This window comes from Cornus florida, unplaced genomic scaffold (assembly GCF_030987335.1).
Source record: "Cornus florida cultivar Cherokee Brave unplaced genomic scaffold, ASM3098733v1 CherokeeBrave_3.0.0_Hap2_Chr06, whole genome shotgun sequence".
In the NCBI taxonomy this organism is placed as follows: Eukaryota; Viridiplantae; Streptophyta; class Magnoliopsida; order Cornales; family Cornaceae; genus Cornus; species Cornus florida.
The window spans coordinates 58,700,435-58,708,385 of NW_026775576.1; the positions used below are offsets into that span (position 1 = coordinate 58,700,435).

General features: G+C 36.0%; 1 pseudogene; it reads left to right on the plus strand.

Moving 5' to 3' along the window:
* The first annotated feature begins 1,032 nt into the window (after window positions 1-1,032).
* Window positions 1,033-1,131, plus strand: LOC132315239 (small nucleolar RNA R71; annotated as a pseudogene).
* The last annotated feature ends 6,820 nt before the right edge of the window (window positions 1,132-7,951 follow it).

Below are 7,951 nucleotides of genomic sequence, written 5' to 3' on the forward strand. Positions count from 1 at the left end.
ATAGGACGGGTGTTAACTTTTGGTTACACAGGTTCACTCTCTTCATTGGACATACTCACTTAGTTGTCCACAATTCTCCCACTTCTCAAAGCTGTCACCGCATTGACATATTCGATTGTGTGACCTTCTGATAAGGAATGAGTCTCCATAACACATTGTTGATTTGGTGGTGCATTCAAAGGCATCTTCCCTTTCTCTCTGGCATTCAAAGTACTAGCTATTTGCCCTATTTAGGTTTCTAACTTAGCAATGAATTGGGAATGGGAATGAAGCAATTGAGTGTTCACCTCTAGAGTACCTAGAATGGTCAACATTTTTTCCTCAAAAGCGGGACTCCTAGAATTTCCTTAAGAATATGACGATTGGTTAGGAAAATGAGAATTAGAAAGTTGATTACCATGCGATTGAAATGATGATGATCTAAAACCTTGGGAACCTTAGCCTTGCATTGGAGGTGGAATATATTTGTTTTGAAAACCACCTTGGGGAGGGTTTGAACTTTCCCCTTGGTTTTTCCAAAAGAAGTTTGGATAGTTCCTCCAGCTTAAATTGTAATGAGTGCCATAGGGATTATTCCCTTAGTTGACAAATGTAGCATTGACTTGCTCATGGTTTTCACTTGGCACATGTCTATGGGGACAATTGGAAGTAGAATGTAAAACACTTGAACAAGTCATATATGATTCATTGGATATACGATGATGAACATGATTAGAGGAGTAAGATACTTGATTTGCCGAAGTTTGGTTAATCAAAAATTGATCAAACCTTTGAGATAGGGATTTTATCTCGGCGGCTATGTCATTGGAATTGTCAACTTGATATAAGCCAACATTCTTCCTTCCACCTAGAGTTCTACCATTTTTAGAAGATAAGGATCTATGCATTGAATTTTCACTCATGCTTTCATACAATTGCCACACATCATCCTCATGCTTATCAATGCAAGAACCACCCATAGATACATCTACCATACCCTTGTGACTATCTGAAAAACTTTTAAAGAAATATTGAACTAATTGCCACTTAGGTATGTCATGATGTGGGCATTTCCTAAGCAAGTCATTAAACCTTTCTCATGCCTCATGAAACATTTCCCCATCCCCTTGAGAAAATTCAAGAATTGAAGTTCTCATGGCATTGGTCTTAGAAACCGGATAGTATTTCTTCAAGAACTCTTGTTGCATTTTTGCCCAAGATATTATCGAGAAAGGCCTAAGATTGTTGAACCAATATTTTGACTTATCTTTAAGGGTGAAAGGAAAAAGTTTAAGTCTTAAAACTTCTTCTGGCATGTCCGTGTATTTCACGGTGGAACACACTTCAAGAAACTTATCCAAATGCTTGTAAGGTTCTTCACTTGGAAGTCCATGATAGTTGGGAAGCATTTGAATGGTTTGTGGTTTAATCTCATAGTGATATGCTCTAAATGGGGGCAATTGAATACAAGTGGGTGCATTGTATTCATTCGGCGCATAATGGTCTCTTAAATCAATGGGAGGATTCACTACCGATAGTGCTACTCGGATACCTTGATTGCCTTGCATAATGGGAGGTTGTGGAGCAAAAATTGGCCGAGGCATCCCCAATGGAATTTGGCCTTGTTGTTGTGGTGGAATGAATGGTCTAGGCATGCCTAATGGTACTTAATTATTTTTATGATGCACATTAGGGTGAAGGATGCCTTGTTGGTCTATGTGACCAAGGTTTTCCACATGATCGTCATTCAATTCCTCCATTGGTAAAATAAAGTGATGAGAACTGCCTCTTCCCCTAAGATTACGAACAACCGATTCAAGATGCAAATTAGGAGGAACAAGAGTAGGATTTAATGACCAACGACCATACATACACTAGCTAAACAAATAACAAGCAAATAACAATCACTTCGCCCCCGCAACAAATCAATCAACGAACATATTCCACATTCATTGATCCCATACTCCTATGCTTGAACAACATGCAAAGAAAAGTAAATTGCCTCCAAGCGGGCTCACAATTTATCTAAGAATTGAAAAACTTGCCACCATGCGGTCTGACGATTTAACTAGAGATTGAGTTAGAAAGATCTCATAAAGGGTCCTTAAGCAACTTCAATATATTTTCAATTTTAAAGCCTTGTTATGCTTTGTAATTTTTAAATTTTTAGCCTTTTTATGCTTAGCTTAGCTTCACTTGGCTTTCTTGCTTTCAATTCTCCTTTGCTCAACTTCCTTTGCTCAATTCACCTAATAAAATATAAACAAACGCAATAAGTAACAAGAAAGAAAATAAAGTAAAGACACGATCAAAAGAGTACTAATTCCTATTTATTTCTAAAACACGGCGTTACCAATTTGAATCCCCGGTAACGACGCCAAAAACTTGGTGTGTCATCGCACCAACGTCTAAAAGATGTGCACTAAGAGTGTGTAAGTGGAATGTGGTCAAGTTTTAAATTTATAAATGCCACTACTACCTCTAACTAAAAATATAGCTAGGGTGAGTAGGGATCGTCCCAAGGGATTGTGGGTGCACTAGTTATGGAAACAATGTATAGGGTTAGTAGGTCGAATGATCAAGAGATGGTGTGTTTGGTTGATTAAACTACAAGCTAAACTAAACAAGTTCAATTTAACATAAGCAATATAGATGAAATTTAGAAAAACCAAGAGAGTGAGGTCTTGTGGTCTAGAGATCACCATTAAACATCACCATTCTAGACATTCAATGCATAATTAACGAGGGGAAACATGTGTAACAATTTAAGAGTGTGTGTTTGATTGTTTCAACAAGTATGGATGACCAATTAAGTATATATTGTCTAAGTAATCTAGTGAATAGAACAATACATCAAATAAGCCATTAATCATTTCTTTAAGCTCATAATCCAAACACATCACATGGTTAGAGAATAATACTACTTGTATTCATAAGCATGGAACATCAAATAACAAGCATGGATTGTCCTCCCATCAAACAACTAAGGCAACTACACTACAACTAAGCTAAGGGCATGAAAATTAAACGAAAAAAACTAAGGGAGAGGCACAACCCATCAAGACATAAGTATGAACCATCAAATAAACCACAATAGTATTCTATTAAGTACTATGCCTTGACAATCTCTAGATCCATAGCATCAACATACATAGACATGCATCAATAACACAAAAACTAGAGATAAACATATGAACATCTATTCTAGCATACATAGACATATAGATATAATAAAATGATCAATTGGAAGTATTACACCATACAAATCATTGAATAAATAAGATTCATATATAAAATAAATGTCAAGACAAGATTACAACACAAATCCCCTCAAAATACAAAGCATTAGAGTCTAGAAGGCATGCTTAGGGCTAACTCTAGCCCAAGAAAATGTTTAGCCACTCATTGAAGTAGTCATCCAACCCTCAAGGGCTATCTCCATGGTAGAAATGACCTCCTTCTTGATGGAAACCCTAAAAGAATGAAAGAACTCCCAAAGATGTGTAAAAGCTCTCTCTAGTCTCTAGCTTCTCCTCTTCTCTTTTCTTCCTCTCTAAGAATGAGATATGATATGATATTGTCTCCTATGAGTTATGATGGTATATGATGTAAAAGAGGCTCAAAATCCTTATATAGGAGGCTCAAGTGTCACACCCAATGGTCTAGATTCGTGCATTATGTTCCTTGAATTGATTGCACCGTGAGCCAACTTTTAATGAGCTGGAACTTATTTTTTTCGGACTTGAGGAGGTTCGATCGATTGAACTGTCTTGAGATCGATTGAACATTGCTAAGATCCATCGAATACTGTAGAGATCGATCATCCTTACCGTCGCCTTTTTGAATAAAGACAAATCTCTGAGATATTTTGGGAAAGAGACAAAAGTGGTAGGTGGGGTGGTAGGTGAGGATAAGATCGAATATTTTCGATCGATCGAAGAAAGGTTGGATTGATCGAAGATGATGATATCTTTTGGATAAGGACAAAGGCTTGGATCCATCTTGAAATGTCTAAATTGATCTTTCTCTGATCAATCGAAGGAATGTTGGATCGATCAAACTTGTTGATTTTCCACACTTTGCTTCATTCTTCTTCCACTTTGCGCTTTTCTTCCATTCAACTTGAGATTGATTCTTTTAGGCTCTTATTTGGTTGAATTAACTTATTTTGGGGATAAGCGTCTGAAAAGGGTAATAACACGAAACTAGTCTAAAACGGGAAAGTAAGATAGATAAAGGTCCTAGAATACCTAAGCTTAAGGGGTTTAAATGCGCACTTTTCAGCGCTCATCAGTGTCATTGAAGAAAAAATTCACTTGCCAATAAAACCATGAAGAATATTAGTGGTTGGGCACCAACATTCGAGGAATGCTTTGAATACATCTTCATGGCGATCATATTAACACAACTCGCCAATAGAACCATGAAGAATATTAGTTGCTGGGCACCAATGTTCGAGGAATGCTTTTGAATACATCTCCATGGCGATCATATGAAAACAGCTCAGCATCTGAGACAATAGATTCTTTTTTAATCTGATTAGGACTAAAGTTGGTGAATTCGCATGTAACCTTGCATGTCCAATGAGATGAACAATGTTCATTGTCAGGATCAGAAATTTGAATGCGTGCCCAATGAGATAAACAATGTTCATTGTCAGGATCAGGCATTTGAATAGCATTGCGACCGATAAGTGAGTCAGATACACTTAATGTAGTTCATTGGCCTCTTCGACTACTTTCACTCTCTAAGATAGTCATTTTTTGCTTTGTAAAACACTTTAATACCACCATGATGGAACAACAAACAAAATTTGAAACTCGATCAGTGTTGTCTAAAAGGAGGACTCCAGTTTATTCTTTAGTTGACAAAATCAAGTTGTTATACCTAATCAAGCCCTTCAAAAAATATCCTTTGGAGAATCCTGAAAAAAAAAATTGAAAAAAAAGATTGAAAAAAAAAGAAAAAAGAAGAGAAGAGCGTGAAAAAAGAAAAAGAGAAAAAAGAGAAGATCGTGAAAAAAAAAAATTGTTATCTGCGCAATTGATGCTCCCGAATCTAGGTGGATTTTGTATATATATATATATATATATATATATATATATGCATGGGTTATGCAAGTTTTGGTATTAGGTGGTATTAGGTTCTGTGCATATAAGTTCTGTGGTTGCATTTTAAGGAATTCATTCATTATATATGTAATGATAGTAAAGAGGAAAAAGACAAAAAGTTATCATTGGATTATCATGTGATCTAGCTACCATGTGAATAAAGTGACTGAGGAAATAAAAAAATTAATGGAAAGTATCTTTAATGTGCGTGTGTGTGTGTATATATATATATTATACCTGCAGGTATAAAGAAAGAAAGAGACTTTTTGTTGAAAATTTTCATTATAAAGTATACCTTCACGGAACAAAGAAGAATTCTTTGAAAATCGGATGCTGAGCAAGGCTGATGGTGGTTTGTCGCACACTGACCCAAAGTTTACACTAAAAGATAGTGGTGTAGAGCTATGATGAATGTGGCCAAGTTTTATATTTAGAAATTGCTACTACGACCTTTCACTAAAAATATAGCTAGGGCAAGTAGGGATCGTCCTAAGGATTAATGAGTCGTACTAGGTTGAGGAATCAAGATTAGGGTTAGTAGGTCGAGTGATCAAAAGATTGGTTGATGGTTGAATTACACTAAGATGCAATTTAAACTAAAGTAAACAATAATGCAATAAAGAGAATAAAAAAGAGAGAGAGATCTTGGGGTTTAGAGATCACCACTAAGCATAGCTTTTCTACACCCTTAATGAATGATTAATGAGGGGAAAAACATGTATTGCAATAAAGTGTGTGTGTGAGGTTGTTTCAACAAGCATGGATGACAAATTAAGCATATATTCTCTAAGCAACATGGTGGATAGCACAACATATCAAATTAAGCCATTAATCCTTTCTTTAAGCTCACAATCCAAATACATCACAGGGTTAGAGATATATGTTACTTGCTTTCATAAGTATGGAACATCAACAACAAGCATGGACTGTCATCCCATTTAACATTTAAACTACAACTACACTACAATTAAGCTAATGACATGAAATTGAACTAATTAAACTAAGTGAGAGGTACAATCCATCAAGAAATGAGTATGAACCATCAAATAAACCATATGAACATTCTATTAAGCACTATGTCTTGACAATCTCTAGATCTATAGCATTAATACACATAGGCATGCATCAACAACACAAGAAATAGAGACAAATACATGAACATCTATTATAGCATACATAAACATATGGATAGAATGAAATGATCAATTGAAAGCATTAAACCATACAAATCATTGAATAAACAAGATGTATATATATAAAAGTGTCAAAACATGTATCACAATACAAATCCCCTCAAAAATACATAAATCAAGATATAGAAAGCATGCTTAGGGCTAACTCTAGCCCCAAGAGGATGTCTAGCCACTCATGGATGATGTCCTCCAACCCTCAAGGGCAAGCTCCATGGAAGAAATCTGCTCCTTGTTTGATGAAGAACCTCCAATGGTGTCTCTAGCCTCCTCTTCTCCTTTGCTTCCTCACTAAGAATTCTCTCTAAATCTCCCCTCTAAGTATCTCAAAAGTCTCCAAATGTGGCTCATATTCCTTATATAGGTGGGTCAAATATCACCCCAAATGAGCTAGGCTCGTACACCAAAAATTCCTCCAATGATTGGACATGAGACAACTTTTAATGAGCTAAAATTTGGATTTTCTCGGGATTTGGGAAGTTCGATCGATCGAACTTGTGGTGAGATCGATCGAACATGGCTGAGATCTATCGAATTGAAGTTGGATCGATCCCCTATGGCGGCGCCTTTTTGGATAAAAACAAATCTGAGATATTTTGAAGATATTTTTGGGAAAAGGACAAAAGCGGTTGGTAGAGTGGTACAGCTGGAGAAGATCAATCATTTGGATAAGGACAAGATAGTTCGATCGATCAGAGAATGAAGTTGGATCAATCGAACTTTGAGATCTTTGAATAGGGACAAACATAGCTCAGATCTATCTTGAAGTGCTGAGATTGATGAAGGTTGGATCGATTGAACTTTTCTTGAGATCGATTGAAGTTGCTGAAATTCCACCTTTTGCTTCCTTTTGCTCTACTTTGCTCATTTCTTTGATTCATCCCAGAATTACTTCATTTTTGCTCTTATTTGGCTGAGTTAGCTTATTTTAGGAATAAGTACCTGAAAATGGAAATAATACGAAATCAATCTAAAGCGGGAAAATAAGATAGATAAAGGTTCTAGAATACTTAAGCTTAAGGGGTTGAAATGCGCACTTTTCAGCACTCATTACACCCCCAAACTTAAATATTGCTAGTCCCTAGCAATGAACTAGAAAGTAAAGGAATGCAATGAACAACTAAACAACTATAAACTAGAAAGCAATAAATGGATAACACCACTTTTGTAGGGAACACGATTGCATTTAGCATATGCAACAAGCCTTTTAAACCCCTAGGTTACCCCTAGTGGACGAGTGACGTCTCGTGAGGGTTTCCAGAAATGATACCCATAAACATTAAGCTCATTCTTTCAAAAGAGGCACCAATATTGCAAAAAAGTATTGGGAGAAAACTACCTCAAGTATGCAATTTTTCAAACATTTCCAAGCAATCTCCCAAAATTTTAACATCAAGCAAGCAAGTATGGTCCTCCATACATCAAGAAAATGATGATGAAAAGCAAAACAACTCCAGAATCCTTTTTGAGTGGACCGGCATCAAATGCGTTGCTATCTTAGCCAACTAAAGAAATGATCACATCCTTACCCTTAAACTAGCACACAAATTTAGTACCGATCATCAAGACAAAAAGTAGACCTTTTATTAAAGCTTTAATGTTTTAGGTGCGCTTATTCTTTTCACTCGATTTTTTTTTTTTTTTTTTTTTTTAGGATCAAAGATGGAAGCA